Raw genomic sequence first — 19,823 nt, 5'->3', positions numbered from 1 at the left:
AAGGAACGGCTCCCATGGGGCGCCACCCCCAATGGGAGTTTAACCCCGCCCCTGCCCGGACATTCGAACCGCCCAGCCTACCCTGCCGTCAGCCCAAAGCTGACGGGGGTAGAGGGGAGCCAGGTTTTGAACCCCAGCTCCCTCGCCAGCCCTCGCGGGTACTTACTCGCGAGGGGGCTTAGTTGCCCCCTGGCTAGGGGGATGCCGGCGTCCCTGCCTCCGCCAAGCGGCGGAGGCTGTGGCTGGGAATCCGGCATGGTTCGCGCCGGAAGGAACGGCTCCCATGGGGCGCCACCCCCAATGGGAGTTTAACCCCGCCCCTGCCCGGACATTCGAACCGCCCAGCCTACCCTGCCGTCAGCCCAAAGCTGACGGGGGTAGAGGGGAGCCAGGTTTTGAACCCCAGCTCCCTCGCCAGCCCTCGCGGGTACTTACTCGCGAGGGGGCTTAGTTGCCCCCTGGCTAGGGGGATGCCGGCGTCCCTGCCTCCGCCAAGCGGCGGAGGCTGTGGCTGGGAATCCGGCATGGTTCGCGCCGGAAGGAACGGCTCCCATGGGGCGCCACCCCCAATGGGAGTTTAACCCCGCCCCTGCCCGGACATTCGAACCGCCCAGCCTACCCTGCCGTCAGCCCAAAGCTGACGGGGGTAGAGGGGAGCCAGGTTTTGAACCCCAGCTCCCTCGCCAGCCCTCGCGGGTACTTACTCGCGAGGGGGCTTAGTTGCCCCCTGGCTAGGGGGATGCCGGCGTCCCTGCCTCCGCCAAGCGGCGGAGGCTGTGGCTGGGAATCCGGCATGGTTCGCGCCGGAAGGAACGGCTCCCATGGGGCGCCACCCCCAATGGGAGTTTAACCCCGCCCCTGCCCGGACATTCGAACCGCCCAGCCTACCCTGCCGTCAGCCCAAAGCTGACGGGGGTAGAGGGGAGCCAGGTTTTGAACCCCAGCTCCCTCGCCAGCCCTCGCGGGTACTTACTCGCGAGGGGGCTTAGTTGCCCCCTGGCTAGGGGGATGCCGGCGTCCCTGCCTCCGCCAAGCGGCGGAGGCTGTGGCTGGGAATCCGGCATGGTTCGCGCCGGAAGGAACGGCTCCCATGGGGCGCCACCCCCAATGGGAGTTTAACCCCGCCCCTGCCCGGACATTCGAACCGCCCAGCCTACCCTGCCGTCAGCCCAAAGCTGACGGGGGTAGAGGGGAGCCAGGTTTTGAACCCCAGCTCCCTCGCCAGCCCTCGCGGGTACTTACTCGCGAGGGGGCTTAGTTGCCCCCTGGCTAGGGGGATGCCGGCGTCCCTGCCTCCGCCAAGCGGCGGAGGCTGTGGCTGGGAATCCGGCATGGTTCGCGCCGGAAGGAACGGCTCCCATGGGGCGCCACCCCCAATGGGAGTTTAACCCCGCCCCTGCCCGGACATTCGAACCGCCCAGCCTACCCTGCCGTCAGCCCAAAGCTGACGGGGGTAGAGGGGAGCCAGGTTTTGAACCCCAGCTCCCTCGCCAGCCCTCGCGGGTACTTACTCGCGAGGGGGCTTAGTTGCCCCCTGGCTAGGGGGATGCCGGCGTCCCTGCCTCCGCCAAGCGGCGGAGGCTGTGGCTGGGAATCCGGCATGGTTCGCGCCGGAAGGAACGGCTCCCATGGGGCGCCACCCCCAATGGGAGTTTAACCCCGCCCCTGCCCGGACATTCGAACCGCCCAGCCTACCCTGCCGTCAGCCCAAAGCTGACGGGGGTAGAGGGGAGCCAGGTTTTGAACCCCAGCTCCCTCGCCAGCCCTCGCGGGTACTTACTCGCGAGGGGGCTTAGTTGCCCCCTGGCTAGGGGGATGCCGGCGTCCCTGCCTCCGCCAAGCGGCGGAGGCTGTGGCTGGGAATCCGGCATGGTTCGCGCCGGAAGGAACGGCTCCCATGGGGCGCCACCCCCAATGGGAGTTTAACCCCGCCCCTGCCCGGACATTCGAACCGCCCAGCCTACCCTGCCGTCAGCCCAAAGCTGACGGGGGTAGAGGGGAGCCAGGTTTTGAACCCCAGCTCCCTCGCCAGCCCTCGCGGGTACTTACTCGCGAGGGGGCTTAGTTGCCCCCTGGCTAGGGGGATGCCGGCGTCCCTGCCTCCGCCAAGCGGCGGAGGCTGTGGCTGGGAATCCGGCATGGTTCGCGCCGGAAGGAACGGCTCCCATGGGGCGCCACCCCCAATGGGAGTTTAACCCCGCCCCTGCCCGGACATTCGAACCGCCCAGCCTACCCTGCCGTCAGCCCAAAGCTGACGGGGGTAGAGGGGAGCCAGGTTTTGAACCCCAGCTCCCTCGCCAGCCCTCGCGGGTACTTACTCGCGAGGGGGCTTAGTTGCCCCCTGGCTAGGGGGATGCCGGCGTCCCTGCCTCCGCCAAGCGGCGGAGGCTGTGGCTGGGAATCCGGCATGGTTCGCGCCGGAAGGAACGGCTCCCATGGGGCGCCACCCCCAATGGGAGTTTAACCCCGCCCCTGCCCGGACATTCGAACCGCCCAGCCTACCCTGCCGTCAGCCCAAAGCTGACGGGGGTAGAGGGGAGCCAGGTTTTGAACCCCAGCTCCCTCGCCAGCCCTCGCGGGTACTTACTCGCGAGGGGGCTTAGTTGCCCCCTGGCTAGGGGGATGCCGGCGTCCCTGCCTCCGCCAAGCGGCGGAGGCTGTGGCTGGGAATCCGGCATGGTTCGCGCCGGAAGGAACGGCTCCCATGGGGCGCCACCCCCAATGGGAGTTTAACCCCGCCCCTGCCCGGACATTCGAACCGCCCAGCCTACCCTGCCGTCAGCCCAAAGCTGACGGGGGTAGAGGGGAGCCAGGTTTTGAACCCCAGCTCCCTCGCCAGCCCTCGCGGGTACTTACTCGCGAGGGGGCTTAGTTGCCCCCTGGCTAGGGGGATGCCGGCGTCCCTGCCTCCGCCAAGCGGCGGAGGCTGTGGCTGGGAATCCGGCATGGTTCGCGCCGGAAGGAACGGCTCCCATGGGGCGCCACCCCCAATGGGAGTTTAACCCCGCCCCTGCCCGGACATTCGAACCGCCCAGCCTACCCTGCCGTCAGCCCAAAGCTGACGGGGGTAGAGGGGAGCCAGGTTTTGAACCCCAGCTCCCTCGCCAGCCCTCGCGGGTACTTACTCGCGAGGGGGCTTAGTTGCCCCCTGGCTAGGGGGATGCCGGCGTCCCTGCCTCCGCCAAGCGGCGGAGGCTGTGGCTGGGAATCCGGCATGGTTCGCGCCGGAAGGAACGGCTCCCATGGGGCGCCACCCCCAATGGGAGTTTAACCCCGCCCCTGCCCGGACATTCGAACCGCCCAGCCTACCCTGCCGTCAGCCCAAAGCTGACGGGGGTAGAGGGGAGCCAGGTTTTGAACCCCAGCTCCCTCGCCAGCCCTCGCGGGTACTTACTCGCGAGGGGGCTTAGTTGCCCCCTGGCTAGGGGGATGCCGGCGTCCCTGCCTCCGCCAAGCGGCGGAGGCTGTGGCTGGGAATCCGGCATGGTTCGCGCCGGAAGGAACGGCTCCCATGGGGCGCCACCCCCAATGGGAGTTTAACCCCGCCCCTGCCCGGACATTCGAACCGCCCAGCCTACCCTGCCGTCAGCCCAAAGCTGACGGGGGTAGAGGGGAGCCAGGTTTTGAACCCCAGCTCCCTCGCCAGCCCTCGCGGGTACTTACTCGCGAGGGGGCTTAGTTGCCCCCTGGCTAGGGGGATGCCGGCGTCCCTGCCTCCGCCAAGCGGCGGAGGCTGTGGCTGGGAATCCGGCATGGTTCGCGCCGGAAGGAACGGCTCCCATGGGGCGCCACCCCCAATGGGAGTTTAACCCCGCCCCTGCCCGGACATTCGAACCGCCCAGCCTACCCTGCCGTCAGCCCAAAGCTGACGGGGGTAGAGGGGAGCCAGGTTTTGAACCCCAGCTCCCTCGCCAGCCCTCGCGGGTACTTACTCGCGAGGGGGCTTAGTTGCCCCCTGGCTAGGGGGATGCCGGCGTCCCTGCCTCCGCCAAGCGGCGGAGGCTGTGGCTGGGAATCCGGCATGGTTCGCGCCGGAAGGAACGGCTCCCATGGGGCGCCACCCCCAATGGGAGTTTAACCCCGCCCCTGCCCGGACATTCGAACCGCCCAGCCTACCCTGCCGTCAGCCCAAAGCTGACGGGGGTAGAGGGGAGCCAGGTTTTGAACCCCAGCTCCCTCGCCAGCCCTCGCGGGTACTTACTCGCGAGGGGGCTTAGTTGCCCCCTGGCTAGGGGGATGCCGGCGTCCCTGCCTCCGCCAAGCGGCGGAGGCTGTGGCTGGGAATCCGGCATGGTTCGCGCCGGAAGGAACGGCTCCCATGGGGCGCCACCCCCAATGGGAGTTTAACCCCGCCCCTGCCCGGACATTCGAACCGCCCAGCCTACCCTGCCGTCAGCCCAAAGCTGACGGGGGTAGAGGGGAGCCAGGTTTTGAACCCCAGCTCCCTCGCCAGCCCTCGCGGGTACTTACTCGCGAGGGGGCTTAGTTGCCCCCTGGCTAGGGGGATGCCGGCGTCCCTGCCTCCGCCAAGCGGCGGAGGCTGTGGCTGGGAATCCGGCATGGTTCGCGCCGGAAGGAACGGCTCCCATGGGGCGCCACCCCCAATGGGAGTTTAACCCCGCCCCTGCCCGGACATTCGAACCGCCCAGCCTACCCTGCCGTCAGCCCAAAGCTGACGGGGGTAGAGGGGAGCCAGGTTTTGAACCCCAGCTCCCTCGCCAGCCCTCGCGGGTACTTACTCGCGAGGGGGCTTAGTTGCCCCCTGGCTAGGGGGATGCCGGCGTCCCTGCCTCCGCCAAGCGGCGGAGGCTGTGGCTGGGAATCCGGCATGGTTCGCGCCGGAAGGAACGGCTCCCATGGGGCGCCACCCCCAATGGGAGTTTAACCCCGCCCCTGCCCGGACATTCGAACCGCCCAGCCTACCCTGCCGTCAGCCCAAAGCTGACGGGGGTAGAGGGGAGCCAGGTTTTGAACCCCAGCTCCCTCGCCAGCCCTCGCGGGTACTTACTCGCGAGGGGGCTTAGTTGCCCCCTGGCTAGGGGGATGCCGGCGTCCCTGCCTCCGCCAAGCGGCGGAGGCTGTGGCTGGGAATCCGGCATGGTTCGCGCCGGAAGGAACGGCTCCCATGGGGCGCCACCCCCAATGGGAGTTTAACCCCGCCCCTGCCCGGACATTCGAACCGCCCAGCCTACCCTGCCGTCAGCCCAAAGCTGACGGGGGTAGAGGGGAGCCAGGTTTTGAACCCCAGCTCCCTCGCCAGCCCTCGCGGGTACTTACTCGCGAGGGGGCTTAGTTGCCCCCTGGCTAGGGGGATGCCGGCGTCCCTGCCTCCGCCAAGCGGCGGAGGCTGTGGCTGGGAATCCGGCATGGTTCGCGCCGGAAGGAACGGCTCCCATGGGGCGCCACCCCCAATGGGAGTTTAACCCCGCCCCTGCCCGGACATTCGAACCGCCCAGCCTACCCTGCCGTCAGCCCAAAGCTGACGGGGGTAGAGGGGAGCCAGGTTTTGAACCCCAGCTCCCTCGCCAGCCCTCGCGGGTACTTACTCGCGAGGGGGCTTAGTTGCCCCCTGGCTAGGGGGATGCCGGCGTCCCTGCCTCCGCCAAGCGGCGGAGGCTGTGGCTGGGAATCCGGCATGGTTCGCGCCGGAAGGAACGGCTCCCATGGGGCGCCACCCCCAATGGGAGTTTAACCCCGCCCCTGCCCGGACATTCGAACCGCCCAGCCTACCCTGCCGTCAGCCCAAAGCTGACGGGGGTAGAGGGGAGCCAGGTTTTGAACCCCAGCTCCCTCGCCAGCCCTCGCGGGTACTTACTCGCGAGGGGGCTTAGTTGCCCCCTGGCTAGGGGGATGCCGGCGTCCCTGCCTCCGCCAAGCGGCGGAGGCTGTGGCTGGGAATCCGGCATGGTTCGCGCCGGAAGGAACGGCTCCCATGGGGCGCCACCCCCAATGGGAGTTTAACCCCGCCCCTGCCCGGACATTCGAACCGCCCAGCCTACCCTGCCGTCAGCCCAAAGCTGACGGGGGTAGAGGGGAGCCAGGTTTTGAACCCCAGCTCCCTCGCCAGCCCTCGCGGGTACTTACTCGCGAGGGGGCTTAGTTGCCCCCTGGCTAGGGGGATGCCGGCGTCCCTGCCTCCGCCAAGCGGCGGAGGCTGTGGCTGGGAATCCGGCATGGTTCGCGCCGGAAGGAACGGCTCCCATGGGGCGCCACCCCCAATGGGAGTTTAACCCCGCCCCTGCCCGGACATTCGAACCGCCCAGCCTACCCTGCCGTCAGCCCAAAGCTGACGGGGGTAGAGGGGAGCCAGGTTTTGAACCCCAGCTCCCTCGCCAGCCCTCGCGGGTACTTACTCGCGAGGGGGCTTAGTTGCCCCCTGGCTAGGGGGATGCCGGCGTCCCTGCCTCCGCCAAGCGGCGGAGGCTGTGGCTGGGAATCCGGCATGGTTCGCGCCGGAAGGAACGGCTCCCATGGGGCGCCACCCCCAATGGGAGTTTAACCCCGCCCCTGCCCGGACATTCGAACCGCCCAGCCTACCCTGCCGTCAGCCCAAAGCTGACGGGGGTAGAGGGGAGCCAGGTTTTGAACCCCAGCTCCCTCGCCAGCCCTCGCGGGTACTTACTCGCGAGGGGGCTTAGTTGCCCCCTGGCTAGGGGGATGCCGGCGTCCCTGCCTCCGCCAAGCGGCGGAGGCTGTGGCTGGGAATCCGGCATGGTTCGCGCCGGAAGGAACGGCTCCCATGGGGCGCCACCCCCAATGGGAGTTTAACCCCGCCCCTGCCCGGACATTCGAACCGCCCAGCCTACCCTGCCGTCAGCCCAAAGCTGACGGGGGTAGAGGGGAGCCAGGTTTTGAACCCCAGCTCCCTCGCCAGCCCTCGCGGGTACTTACTCGCGAGGGGGCTTAGTTGCCCCCTGGCTAGGGGGATGCCGGCGTCCCTGCCTCCGCCAAGCGGCGGAGGCTGTGGCTGGGAATCCGGCATGGTTCGCGCCGGAAGGAACGGCTCCCATGGGGCGCCACCCCCAATGGGAGTTTAACCCCGCCCCTGCCCGGACATTCGAACCGCCCAGCCTACCCTGCCGTCAGCCCAAAGCTGACGGGGGTAGAGGGGAGCCAGGTTTTGAACCCCAGCTCCCTCGCCAGCCCTCGCGGGTACTTACTCGCGAGGGGGCTTAGTTGCCCCCTGGCTAGGGGGATGCCGGCGTCCCTGCCTCCGCCAAGCGGCGGAGGCTGTGGCTGGGAATCCGGCATGGTTCGCGCCGGAAGGAACGGCTCCCATGGGGCGCCACCCCCAATGGGAGTTTAACCCCGCCCCTGCCCGGACATTCGAACCGCCCAGCCTACCCTGCCGTCAGCCCAAAGCTGACGGGGGTAGAGGGGAGCCAGGTTTTGAACCCCAGCTCCCTCGCCAGCCCTCGCGGGTACTTACTCGCGAGGGGGCTTAGTTGCCCCCTGGCTAGGGGGATGCCGGCGTCCCTGCCTCCGCCAAGCGGCGGAGGCTGTGGCTGGGAATCCGGCATGGTTCGCGCCGGAAGGAACGGCTCCCATGGGGCGCCACCCCCAATGGGAGTTTAACCCCGCCCCTGCCCGGACATTCGAACCGCCCAGCCTACCCTGCCGTCAGCCCAAAGCTGACGGGGGTAGAGGGGAGCCAGGTTTTGAACCCCAGCTCCCTCGCCAGCCCTCGCGGGTACTTACTCGCGAGGGGGCTTAGTTGCCCCCTGGCTAGGGGGATGCCGGCGTCCCTGCCTCCGCCAAGCGGCGGAGGCTGTGGCTGGGAATCCGGCATGGTTCGCGCCGGAAGGAACGGCTCCCATGGGGCGCCACCCCCAATGGGAGTTTAACCCCGCCCCTGCCCGGACATTCGAACCGCCCAGCCTACCCTGCCGTCAGCCCAAAGCTGACGGGGGTAGAGGGGAGCCAGGTTTTGAACCCCAGCTCCCTCGCCAGCCCTCGCGGGTACTTACTCGCGAGGGGGCTTAGTTGCCCCCTGGCTAGGGGGATGCCGGCGTCCCTGCCTCCGCCAAGCGGCGGAGGCTGTGGCTGGGAATCCGGCATGGTTCGCGCCGGAAGGAACGGCTCCCATGGGGCGCCACCCCCAATGGGAGTTTAACCCCGCCCCTGCCCGGACATTCGAACCGCCCAGCCTACCCTGCCGTCAGCCCAAAGCTGACGGGGGTAGAGGGGAGCCAGGTTTTGAACCCCAGCTCCCTCGCCAGCCCTCGCGGGTACTTACTCGCGAGGGGGCTTAGTTGCCCCCTGGCTAGGGGGATGCCGGCGTCCCTGCCTCCGCCAAGCGGCGGAGGCTGTGGCTGGGAATCCGGCATGGTTCGCGCCGGAAGGAACGGCTCCCATGGGGCGCCACCCCCAATGGGAGTTTAACCCCGCCCCTGCCCGGACATTCGAACCGCCCAGCCTACCCTGCCGTCAGCCCAAAGCTGACGGGGGTAGAGGGGAGCCAGGTTTTGAACCCCAGCTCCCTCGCCAGCCCTCGCGGGTACTTACTCGCGAGGGGGCTTAGTTGCCCCCTGGCTAGGGGGATGCCGGCGTCCCTGCCTCCGCCAAGCGGCGGAGGCTGTGGCTGGGAATCCGGCATGGTTCGCGCCGGAAGGAACGGCTCCCATGGGGCGCCACCCCCAATGGGAGTTTAACCCCGCCCCTGCCCGGACATTCGAACCGCCCAGCCTACCCTGCCGTCAGCCCAAAGCTGACGGGGGTAGAGGGGAGCCAGGTTTTGAACCCCAGCTCCCTCGCCAGCCCTCGCGGGTACTTACTCGCGAGGGGGCTTAGTTGCCCCCTGGCTAGGGGGATGCCGGCGTCCCTGCCTCCGCCAAGCGGCGGAGGCTGTGGCTGGGAATCCGGCATGGTTCGCGCCGGAAGGAACGGCTCCCATGGGGCGCCACCCCCAATGGGAGTTTAACCCCGCCCCTGCCCGGACATTCGAACCGCCCAGCCTACCCTGCCGTCAGCCCAAAGCTGACGGGGGTAGAGGGGAGCCAGGTTTTGAACCCCAGCTCCCTCGCCAGCCCTCGCGGGTACTTACTCGCGAGGGGGCTTAGTTGCCCCCTGGCTAGGGGGATGCCGGCGTCCCTGCCTCCGCCAAGCGGCGGAGGCTGTGGCTGGGAATCCGGCATGGTTCGCGCCGGAAGGAACGGCTCCCATGGGGCGCCACCCCCAATGGGAGTTTAACCCCGCCCCTGCCCGGACATTCGAACCGCCCAGCCTACCCTGCCGTCAGCCCAAAGCTGACGGGGGTAGAGGGGAGCCAGGTTTTGAACCCCAGCTCCCTCGCCAGCCCTCGCGGGTACTTACTCGCGAGGGGGCTTAGTTGCCCCCTGGCTAGGGGGATGCCGGCGTCCCTGCCTCCGCCAAGCGGCGGAGGCTGTGGCTGGGAATCCGGCATGGTTCGCGCCGGAAGGAACGGCTCCCATGGGGCGCCACCCCCAATGGGAGTTTAACCCCGCCCCTGCCCGGACATTCGAACCGCCCAGCCTACCCTGCCGTCAGCCCAAAGCTGACGGGGGTAGAGGGGAGCCAGGTTTTGAACCCCAGCTCCCTCGCCAGCCCTCGCGGGTACTTACTCGCGAGGGGGCTTAGTTGCCCCCTGGCTAGGGGGATGCCGGCGTCCCTGCCTCCGCCAAGCGGCGGAGGCTGTGGCTGGGAATCCGGCATGGTTCGCGCCGGAAGGAACGGCTCCCATGGGGCGCCACCCCCAATGGGAGTTTAACCCCGCCCCTGCCCGGACATTCGAACCGCCCAGCCTACCCTGCCGTCAGCCCAAAGCTGACGGGGGTAGAGGGGAGCCAGGTTTTGAACCCCAGCTCCCTCGCCAGCCCTCGCGGGTACTTACTCGCGAGGGGGCTTAGTTGCCCCCTGGCTAGGGGGATGCCGGCGTCCCTGCCTCCGCCAAGCGGCGGAGGCTGTGGCTGGGAATCCGGCATGGTTCGCGCCGGAAGGAACGGCTCCCATGGGGCGCCACCCCCAATGGGAGTTTAACCCCGCCCCTGCCCGGACATTCGAACCGCCCAGCCTACCCTGCCGTCAGCCCAAAGCTGACGGGGGTAGAGGGGAGCCAGGTTTTGAACCCCAGCTCCCTCGCCAGCCCTCGCGGGTACTTACTCGCGAGGGGGCTTAGTTGCCCCCTGGCTAGGGGGATGCCGGCGTCCCTGCCTCCGCCAAGCGGCGGAGGCTGTGGCTGGGAATCCGGCATGGTTCGCGCCGGAAGGAACGGCTCCCATGGGGCGCCACCCCCAATGGGAGTTTAACCCCGCCCCTGCCCGGACATTCGAACCGCCCAGCCTACCCTGCCGTCAGCCCAAAGCTGACGGGGGTAGAGGGGAGCCAGGTTTTGAACCCCAGCTCCCTCGCCAGCCCTCGCGGGTACTTACTCGCGAGGGGGCTTAGTTGCCCCCTGGCTAGGGGGATGCCGGCGTCCCTGCCTCCGCCAAGCGGCGGAGGCTGTGGCTGGGAATCCGGCATGGTTCGCGCCGGAAGGAACGGCTCCCATGGGGCGCCACCCCCAATGGGAGTTTAACCCCGCCCCTGCCCGGACATTCGAACCGCCCAGCCTACCCTGCCGTCAGCCCAAAGCTGACGGGGGTAGAGGGGAGCCAGGTTTTGAACCCCAGCTCCCTCGCCAGCCCTCGCGGGTACTTACTCGCGAGGGGGCTTAGTTGCCCCCTGGCTAGGGGGATGCCGGCGTCCCTGCCTCCGCCAAGCGGCGGAGGCTGTGGCTGGGAATCCGGCATGGTTCGCGCCGGAAGGAACGGCTCCCATGGGGCGCCACCCCCAATGGGAGTTTAACCCCGCCCCTGCCCGGACATTCGAACCGCCCAGCCTACCCTGCCGTCAGCCCAAAGCTGACGGGGGTAGAGGGGAGCCAGGTTTTGAACCCCAGCTCCCTCGCCAGCCCTCGCGGGTACTTACTCGCGAGGGGGCTTAGTTGCCCCCTGGCTAGGGGGATGCCGGCGTCCCTGCCTCCGCCAAGCGGCGGAGGCTGTGGCTGGGAATCCGGCATGGTTCGCGCCGGAAGGAACGGCTCCCATGGGGCGCCACCCCCAATGGGAGTTTAACCCCGCCCCTGCCCGGACATTCGAACCGCCCAGCCTACCCTGCCGTCAGCCCAAAGCTGACGGGGGTAGAGGGGAGCCAGGTTTTGAACCCCAGCTCCCTCGCCAGCCCTCGCGGGTACTTACTCGCGAGGGGGCTTAGTTGCCCCCTGGCTAGGGGGATGCCGGCGTCCCTGCCTCCGCCAAGCGGCGGAGGCTGTGGCTGGGAATCCGGCATGGTTCGCGCCGGAAGGAACGGCTCCCATGGGGCGCCACCCCCAATGGGAGTTTAACCCCGCCCCTGCCCGGACATTCGAACCGCCCAGCCTACCCTGCCGTCAGCCCAAAGCTGACGGGGGTAGAGGGGAGCCAGGTTTTGAACCCCAGCTCCCTCGCCAGCCCTCGCGGGTACTTACTCGCGAGGGGGCTTAGTTGCCCCCTGGCTAGGGGGATGCCGGCGTCCCTGCCTCCGCCAAGCGGCGGAGGCTGTGGCTGGGAATCCGGCATGGTTCGCGCCGGAAGGAACGGCTCCCATGGGGCGCCACCCCCAATGGGAGTTTAACCCCGCCCCTGCCCGGACATTCGAACCGCCCAGCCTACCCTGCCGTCAGCCCAAAGCTGACGGGGGTAGAGGGGAGCCAGGTTTTGAACCCCAGCTCCCTCGCCAGCCCTCGCGGGTACTTACTCGCGAGGGGGCTTAGTTGCCCCCTGGCTAGGGGGATGCCGGCGTCCCTGCCTCCGCCAAGCGGCGGAGGCTGTGGCTGGGAATCCGGCATGGTTCGCGCCGGAAGGAACGGCTCCCATGGGGCGCCACCCCCAATGGGAGTTTAACCCCGCCCCTGCCCGGACATTCGAACCGCCCAGCCTACCCTGCCGTCAGCCCAAAGCTGACGGGGGTAGAGGGGAGCCAGGTTTTGAACCCCAGCTCCCTCGCCAGCCCTCGCGGGTACTTACTCGCGAGGGGGCTTAGTTGCCCCCTGGCTAGGGGGATGCCGGCGTCCCTGCCTCCGCCAAGCGGCGGAGGCTGTGGCTGGGAATCCGGCATGGTTCGCGCCGGAAGGAACGGCTCCCATGGGGCGCCACCCCCAATGGGAGTTTAACCCCGCCCCTGCCCGGACATTCGAACCGCCCAGCCTACCCTGCCGTCAGCCCAAAGCTGACGGGGGTAGAGGGGAGCCAGGTTTTGAACCCCAGCTCCCTCGCCAGCCCTCGCGGGTACTTACTCGCGAGGGGGCTTAGTTGCCCCCTGGCTAGGGGGATGCCGGCGTCCCTGCCTCCGCCAAGCGGCGGAGGCTGTGGCTGGGAATCCGGCATGGTTCGCGCCGGAAGGAACGGCTCCCATGGGGCGCCACCCCCAATGGGAGTTTAACCCCGCCCCTGCCCGGACATTCGAACCGCCCAGCCTACCCTGCCGTCAGCCCAAAGCTGACGGGGGTAGAGGGGAGCCAGGTTTTGAACCCCAGCTCCCTCGCCAGCCCTCGCGGGTACTTACTCGCGAGGGGGCTTAGTTGCCCCCTGGCTAGGGGGATGCCGGCGTCCCTGCCTCCGCCAAGCGGCGGAGGCTGTGGCTGGGAATCCGGCATGGTTCGCGCCGGAAGGAACGGCTCCCATGGGGCGCCACCCCCAATGGGAGTTTAACCCCGCCCCTGCCCGGACATTCGAACCGCCCAGCCTACCCTGCCGTCAGCCCAAAGCTGACGGGGGTAGAGGGGAGCCAGGTTTTGAACCCCAGCTCCCTCGCCAGCCCTCGCGGGTACTTACTCGCGAGGGGGCTTAGTTGCCCCCTGGCTAGGGGGATGCCGGCGTCCCTGCCTCCGCCAAGCGGCGGAGGCTGTGGCTGGGAATCCGGCATGGTTCGCGCCGGAAGGAACGGCTCCCATGGGGCGCCACCCCCAATGGGAGTTTAACCCCGCCCCTGCCCGGACATTCGAACCGCCCAGCCTACCCTGCCGTCAGCCCAAAGCTGACGGGGGTAGAGGGGAGCCAGGTTTTGAACCCCAGCTCCCTCGCCAGCCCTCGCGGGTACTTACTCGCGAGGGGGCTTAGTTGCCCCCTGGCTAGGGGGATGCCGGCGTCCCTGCCTCCGCCAAGCGGCGGAGGCTGTGGCTGGGAATCCGGCATGGTTCGCGCCGGAAGGAACGGCTCCCATGGGGCGCCACCCCCAATGGGAGTTTAACCCCGCCCCTGCCCGGACATTCGAACCGCCCAGCCTACCCTGCCGTCAGCCCAAAGCTGACGGGGGTAGAGGGGAGCCAGGTTTTGAACCCCAGCTCCCTCGCCAGCCCTCGCGGGTACTTACTCGCGAGGGGGCTTAGTTGCCCCCTGGCTAGGGGGATGCCGGCGTCCCTGCCTCCGCCAAGCGGCGGAGGCTGTGGCTGGGAATCCGGCATGGTTCGCGCCGGAAGGAACGGCTCCCATGGGGCGCCACCCCCAATGGGAGTTTAACCCCGCCCCTGCCCGGACATTCGAACCGCCCAGCCTACCCTGCCGTCAGCCCAAAGCTGACGGGGGTAGAGGGGAGCCAGGTTTTGAACCCCAGCTCCCTCGCCAGCCCTCGCGGGTACTTACTCGCGAGGGGGCTTAGTTGCCCCCTGGCTAGGGGGATGCCGGCGTCCCTGCCTCCGCCAAGCGGCGGAGGCTGTGGCTGGGAATCCGGCATGGTTCGCGCCGGAAGGAACGGCTCCCATGGGGCGCCACCCCCAATGGGAGTTTAACCCCGCCCCTGCCCGGACATTCGAACCGCCCAGCCTACCCTGCCGTCAGCCCAAAGCTGACGGGGGTAGAGGGGAGCCAGGTTTTGAACCCCAGCTCCCTCGCCAGCCCTCGCGGGTACTTACTCGCGAGGGGGCTTAGTTGCCCCCTGGCTAGGGGGATGCCGGCGTCCCTGCCTCCGCCAAGCGGCGGAGGCTGTGGCTGGGAATCCGGCATGGTTCGCGCCGGAAGGAACGGCTCCCATGGGGCGCCACCCCCAATGGGAGTTTAACCCCGCCCCTGCCCGGACATTCGAACCGCCCAGCCTACCCTGCCGTCAGCCCAAAGCTGACGGGGGTAGAGGGGAGCCAGGTTTTGAACCCCAGCTCCCTCGCCAGCCCTCGCGGGTACTTACTCGCGAGGGGGCTTAGTTGCCCCCTGGCTAGGGGGATGCCGGCGTCCCTGCCTCCGCCAAGCGGCGGAGGCTGTGGCTGGGAATCCGGCATGGTTCGCGCCGGAAGGAACGGCTCCCATGGGGCGCCACCCCCAATGGGAGTTTAACCCCGCCCCTGCCCGGACATTCGAACCGCCCAGCCTACCCTGCCGTCAGCCCAAAGCTGACGGGGGTAGAGGGGAGCCAGGTTTTGAACCCCAGCTCCCTCGCCAGCCCTCGCGGGTACTTACTCGCGAGGGGGCTTAGTTGCCCCCTGGCTAGGGGGATGCCGGCGTCCCTGCCTCCGCCAAGCGGCGGAGGCTGTGGCTGGGAATCCGGCATGGTTCGCGCCGGAAGGAACGGCTCCCATGGGGCGCCACCCCCAATGGGAGTTTAACCCCGCCCCTGCCCGGACATTCGAACCGCCCAGCCTACCCTGCCGTCAGCCCAAAGCTGACGGGGGTAGAGGGGAGCCAGGTTTTGAACCCCAGCTCCCTCGCCAGCCCTCGCGGGTACTTACTCGCGAGGGGGCTTAGTTGCCCCCTGGCTAGGGGGATGCCGGCGTCCCTGCCTCCGCCAAGCGGCGGAGGCTGTGGCTGGGAATCCGGCATGGTTCGCGCCGGAAGGAACGGCTCCCATGGGGCGCCACCCCCAATGGGAGTTTAACCCCGCCCCTGCCCGGACATTCGAACCGCCCAGCCTACCCTGCCGTCAGCCCAAAGCTGACGGGGGTAGAGGGGAGCCAGGTTTTGAACCCCAGCTCCCTCGCCAGCCCTCGCGGGTACTTACTCGCGAGGGGGCTTAGTTGCCCCCTGGCTAGGGGGATGCCGGCGTCCCTGCCTCCGCCAAGCGGCGGAGGCTGTGGCTGGGAATCCGGCATGGTTCGCGCCGGAAGGAACGGCTCCCATGGGGCGCCACCCCCAATGGGAGTTTAACCCCGCCCCTGCCCGGACATTCGAACCGCCCAGCCTACCCTGCCGTCAGCCCAAAGCTGACGGGGGTAGAGGGGAGCCAGGTTTTGAACCCCAGCTCCCTCGCCAGCCCTCGCGGGTACTTACTCGCGAGGGGGCTTAGTTGCCCCCTGGCTAGGGGGATGCCGGCGTCCCTGCCTCCGCCAAGCGGCGGAGGCTGTGGCTGGGAATCCGGCATGGTTCGCGCCGGAAGGAACGGCTCCCATGGGGCGCCACCCCCAATGGGAGTTTAACCCCGCCCCTGCCCGGACATTCGAACCGCCCAGCCTACCCTGCCGTCAGCCCAAAGCTGACGGGGGTAGAGGGGAGCCAGGTTTTGAACCCCAGCTCCCTCGCCAGCCCTCGCGGGTACTTACTCGCGAGGGGGCTTAGTTGCCCCCTGGCTAGGGGGATGCCGGCGTCCCTGCCTCCGCCAAGCGGCGGAGGCTGTGGCTGGGAATCCGGCATGGTTCGCGCCGGAAGGAACGGCTCCCATGGGGCGCCACCCCCAATGGGAGTTTAACCCCGCCCCTGCCCGGACATTCGAACCGCCCAGCCTACCCTGCCGTCAGCCCAAAGCTGACGGGGGTAGAGGGGAGCCAGGTTTTGAACCCCAGCTCCCTCGCCAGCCCTCGCGGGTACTTACTCGCGAGGGGGCTTAGTTGCCCCCTGGCTAGGGGGATGCCGGCGTCCCTGCCTCCGCCAAGCGGCGGAGGCTGTGGCTGGGAATCCGGCATGGTTCGCGCCGGAAGGAACGGCTCCCATGGGGCGCCACCCCCAATGGGAGTTTAACCCCGCCCCTGCCCGGACATTCGAACCGCCCAGCCTACCCTGCCGTCAGCCCAAAGCTGACGGGGGTAGAGGGGAGCCAGGTTTTGAACCCCAGCTCCCTCGCCAGCCCTCGCGGGTACTTACTCGCGAGGGGGCTTAGTTGCCCCCTGGCTAGGGGGATGCCGGCGTCCCTGCCTCCGCCAAGCGGCGGAGGCTGTGGCTGGGAATCCGGCATGGTTCGCGCCGGAAGGAACCAAGACAACTTTCTTGTGCATTTTCCTCTCTGCCTACTCAAACCTTGAATGTTATTTCTGTGATTTCATCAAATTTTAAATAAACTTGGCAGAAAAAAAACAAACAAAATTAGCCATGTTCTAAAGCATATTTTAGTTATATATCTGAGTACTTATAGGAGTGCGCACTAAACATTTAGTACATATTAGCATATTGAAATTAAAAATAGTTTCTAGCATAATCATGGCTATGTTACCTTCATTTGGGCTACTTTTCAACAAAATATCCATATCAATTTATTTCATTTAAATTGCTTATCCTATGGATCAGTTTAATCACAGATTTAAAGTAAAATAATTGGATGTTTTTAACTCTTTTAGAGTTCAGCTTTCCCTAAGCAAATAAAACTCAATATAGAAGAAAATACTTGAGACATAACCAAAGATGCACAAATTTATTGTTTAGCAAGACAGTTGGAAAACCTAAGAAAATCCGTGTATAAATTCGTTAACGCATGACACCTTCTCTTTACTTGGGAGAATTTAAATATATTAGAAGAAAATAGAGGTAAAGAACTAGGTAACAATTGATTACATGTTGAACAGGTGTAATTAAATTCAACACAACACAAATAAAAATGCCTCGGAAAAGGGGTGTAAAGAATTTAAAAGGAAAATATGGACTGTGCCGGGCCCTGTACTTGCTAGCACATACAAGAATCTGGTTTGAGAACACCTCAGACAAACTTTCTTTGGAGATCTCCCCAATCAAAATGCTGGACTCAGAACCCGAACCAAGAAAAGAGAGAAGACAGAACAGGTCAATCAACCATCTCAGCTATAAGTTGGCAGCGAAATACGGGGCAAACAGAGACTCTATGATGGACTATGTCAACCAGTGGATTCTTCAAAGACCTCATCATGCTTGGAGTGGCAAGATTGGCAGTGATTCATAACTGTTGAAATATCAAAACCACTTGAGCAAGAACCTCAGAGCATACCCTACATCCGGGACCTGCTGAGGGTGGGAAATTGGGTGGGCCTTCTCCCTTAATACCCCCCTTTAAACATGAAGGAAACAATATGGAAAAAATAATAATCTTACCCAGTTTCCTGTAGCCCTTGAACATTTTTACCCTAATTAACTATGTAAAGATTGTCAAAATATAATAGTAATAAAAAAAGAATATTAAAAAAAAACACATCTATAGAAAAGATTCTGAAAGCAATCAAAAGTTTTTCTAAACTATTAACATAAAACTTGTTTAAATTTATGGTATCTTCTAGCTTCTTGGAGTGTGCCTTTGGTGTTTATGCTTGATTTTTAGATAATATCAAGAATGTTCTTTTTCTAATCTCAGAAAATCTAATTCCTTGTAGGATTCATCTTCCATAAACCTTGAAAAAGCACTCTAATATTCCTTCAGTTATTTGTTCTATACTGATTCTATTTTATTTGCCCTATGGTGTGTCTCCTTTATCAAATTACTACCTGTTACAATACAGACAAAACACATCTCTCATACCTGTCTTGAATATTCATGACATCCTCATGCATGTGGCATCATTTACATCTCTCTCCACTCTTTTTGGATTTTTAATTTTACATTTTAAAAAACTAGGACTGGCAGTGATGGTCTAGCTAATCCTCTGCCTGCAGTGCCAGCATCTTATGACAACTGGAATTCAAGCTTCTACATTTCATGTTTACCTCCCTACTTATCACCTGGGAATGAAGCAGATGGCTGTAATTTTTAGGCCACTGCACATACATGGGAGAGCTGGATGGGGACCCTTGTTTTCTAATTGAATTCACTATGACCTTGGCAGCCAGTTGGAGAGTGAACTGATGAATGGAGAATCTCTCTGCCCCTACTGTCAATCTATCTTTCAGATAAAAAATTAAAAATAACTCAACATATCTAAATTAAGATGAAAAGATAAATATATTGAGTTTTATCTGTAATTATTTATATTTTTAGATGTTTGGAGAAATTAAGTGAAAAAACAGGGAAATATTTTTATCTTATGGTCCCTGCACAGTAGTCAAGTGGCTAAACTTCTCATCTTTCACATTGGGATCCCATATGTGTACCAGTTAGTATCCCTCACGCTCCACATCCCTACCCAGCTCCCTGCTTGTGTTCCTGAAAAGCAGACACAGATGGCCCAAAGCTTTGGGACTTTGCTCCTTCACAAGAGACCCAAAAGAAGCTCTGGGCTCTGGGCTTTGGATTGGCTCAGTCCTGGCCAAATGTGCTGGCCTCTTGGGGGAGTGAAGCAGCAGATGGAAAATCTTTCTCTCAGTCTCTTTCTCTATGTATATCTGACTTTCCAATTTAAAAAAAATTTAGCTTTTACCTTACTTAATACGTTCTTAAATGTTGTTACACTCAAGTGCAAAACTAACAATGTTTTAAGACATACAAAACAGTTTTAAAAAATTAGATAACACCAATTGCACATGAAGAAAAGACAAAATAGGGAGATTTAGGTTAAATCTCTGTTGCTCATATATAGGGGGTGGAAAGATATGGAAAGTGGATATATTACATTTGAAACTTGTTCCAACCCATGGTTACTAAAGCAGGATCTAGAACCTGATTATATAAATACTATTTCATCTCAACCCTCACAAATCCCTTCATTTCCCCATTCCACCATTCTAGGAGGCAATGACAAGAATCAAAGGACATTAGAATGCTGTCCGAGGGGTTGGGAATGTTTGAAAAGGGAAACTGCAAAACATTAAATAAATCTCACTGCAAAGTAGGCTCTCTGAGGTGTGTTCCTAGGGAGGACCTTGGCCAGGATCTAGTCAGTGTCAATATCAGTGGGATCACAGCTAGGGGCTCACATGAGAATGCTGATGGAAATAACTTAGATGTGCACAAACTTCATCCTGGAATTAAAGGCATTGATAATATGTTACATGATACATTCTGCAGAAAAAGATGCCTCTCTTGTATTTTATGCTGCTCATTTTGGAACTTGATAGTGACATGTCTCTAAATAGTAAGTAATAGAAGTAGTCAAGGCTGTCACAAATGGGACCATGCCAATGAGCTTAATACTAAATATTTCACTTACCTCAACATCAGTCATGATGCCCATGCTTAAAATAACATTTTTTAATTCATCTGAACATGGAATTTTAATAGAGACAGAAGCAGAGAGGCATCTTTATTCCATTGATTCAAATCCCAAATGATTGCAACAAAAGTAGTTGAGCTGGTGTGAAGCCAGAAGCTAGGCGATAGATCAAAACTGAATCAGCTAGGACATGAACCAGTGGTGCCCTAGGTTGCCACAGTAGGGTAACTGGAATCTTACCCAACTATCCGATAGGGCTGGATCTGATGTTCATCCTCATAGTTGAAAAACATTAGGCACAGATTGGCATCCATTGGCAAGAAACTTGCTGTGGGAAGCCTGGTGCAGGAAATCAGCGTAAACATAACAGTAGTTGTGGCAGCTGATATTTAAACTCCAGTGGCCATTATCATATCCCAAATCTGATGCCAAACAATTCTTATGCCTCTTGCACATACCTCTAAAAGTATACAATAATTAGACAAGGGCCAAAAGTGATCCAGTTTGCCACATGTCACAAATGAATCATTCCCCGCTCTGAACAAAAAAATCCATTTTTAAAACTGGGTGATTAGCATTACAATTGCCACATGCAATTGGTTGT

General features: G+C 62.8%; 1 protein-coding gene across 1 annotated transcript in view; it reads right to left on the bottom strand.

Annotated features, from left to right (window-relative positions):
• The window catches only part of LOC121169625 (zinc finger protein 84-like), a 291,429-nt gene that overhangs the window by 260,398 nt on the left and 11,208 nt on the right, over window positions 1-19,823 (bottom strand). The gene's annotated exons all lie outside the window — the stretch shown is intronic.

The sequence above is a fragment of the Ochotona curzoniae genome, unplaced genomic scaffold (assembly GCF_017591425.1).
Source record: "Ochotona curzoniae isolate NIBS_2020 unplaced genomic scaffold, NIBS_Ocur_1.0 scaffold_2217, whole genome shotgun sequence".
NCBI lineage: Eukaryota > Metazoa > Chordata > Mammalia > Lagomorpha > Ochotonidae > Ochotona > Ochotona curzoniae.
The sequence above is the reverse complement of the archived record's forward strand: the minus strand, read 5'-3'. Positions and strand labels throughout refer to the sequence as shown.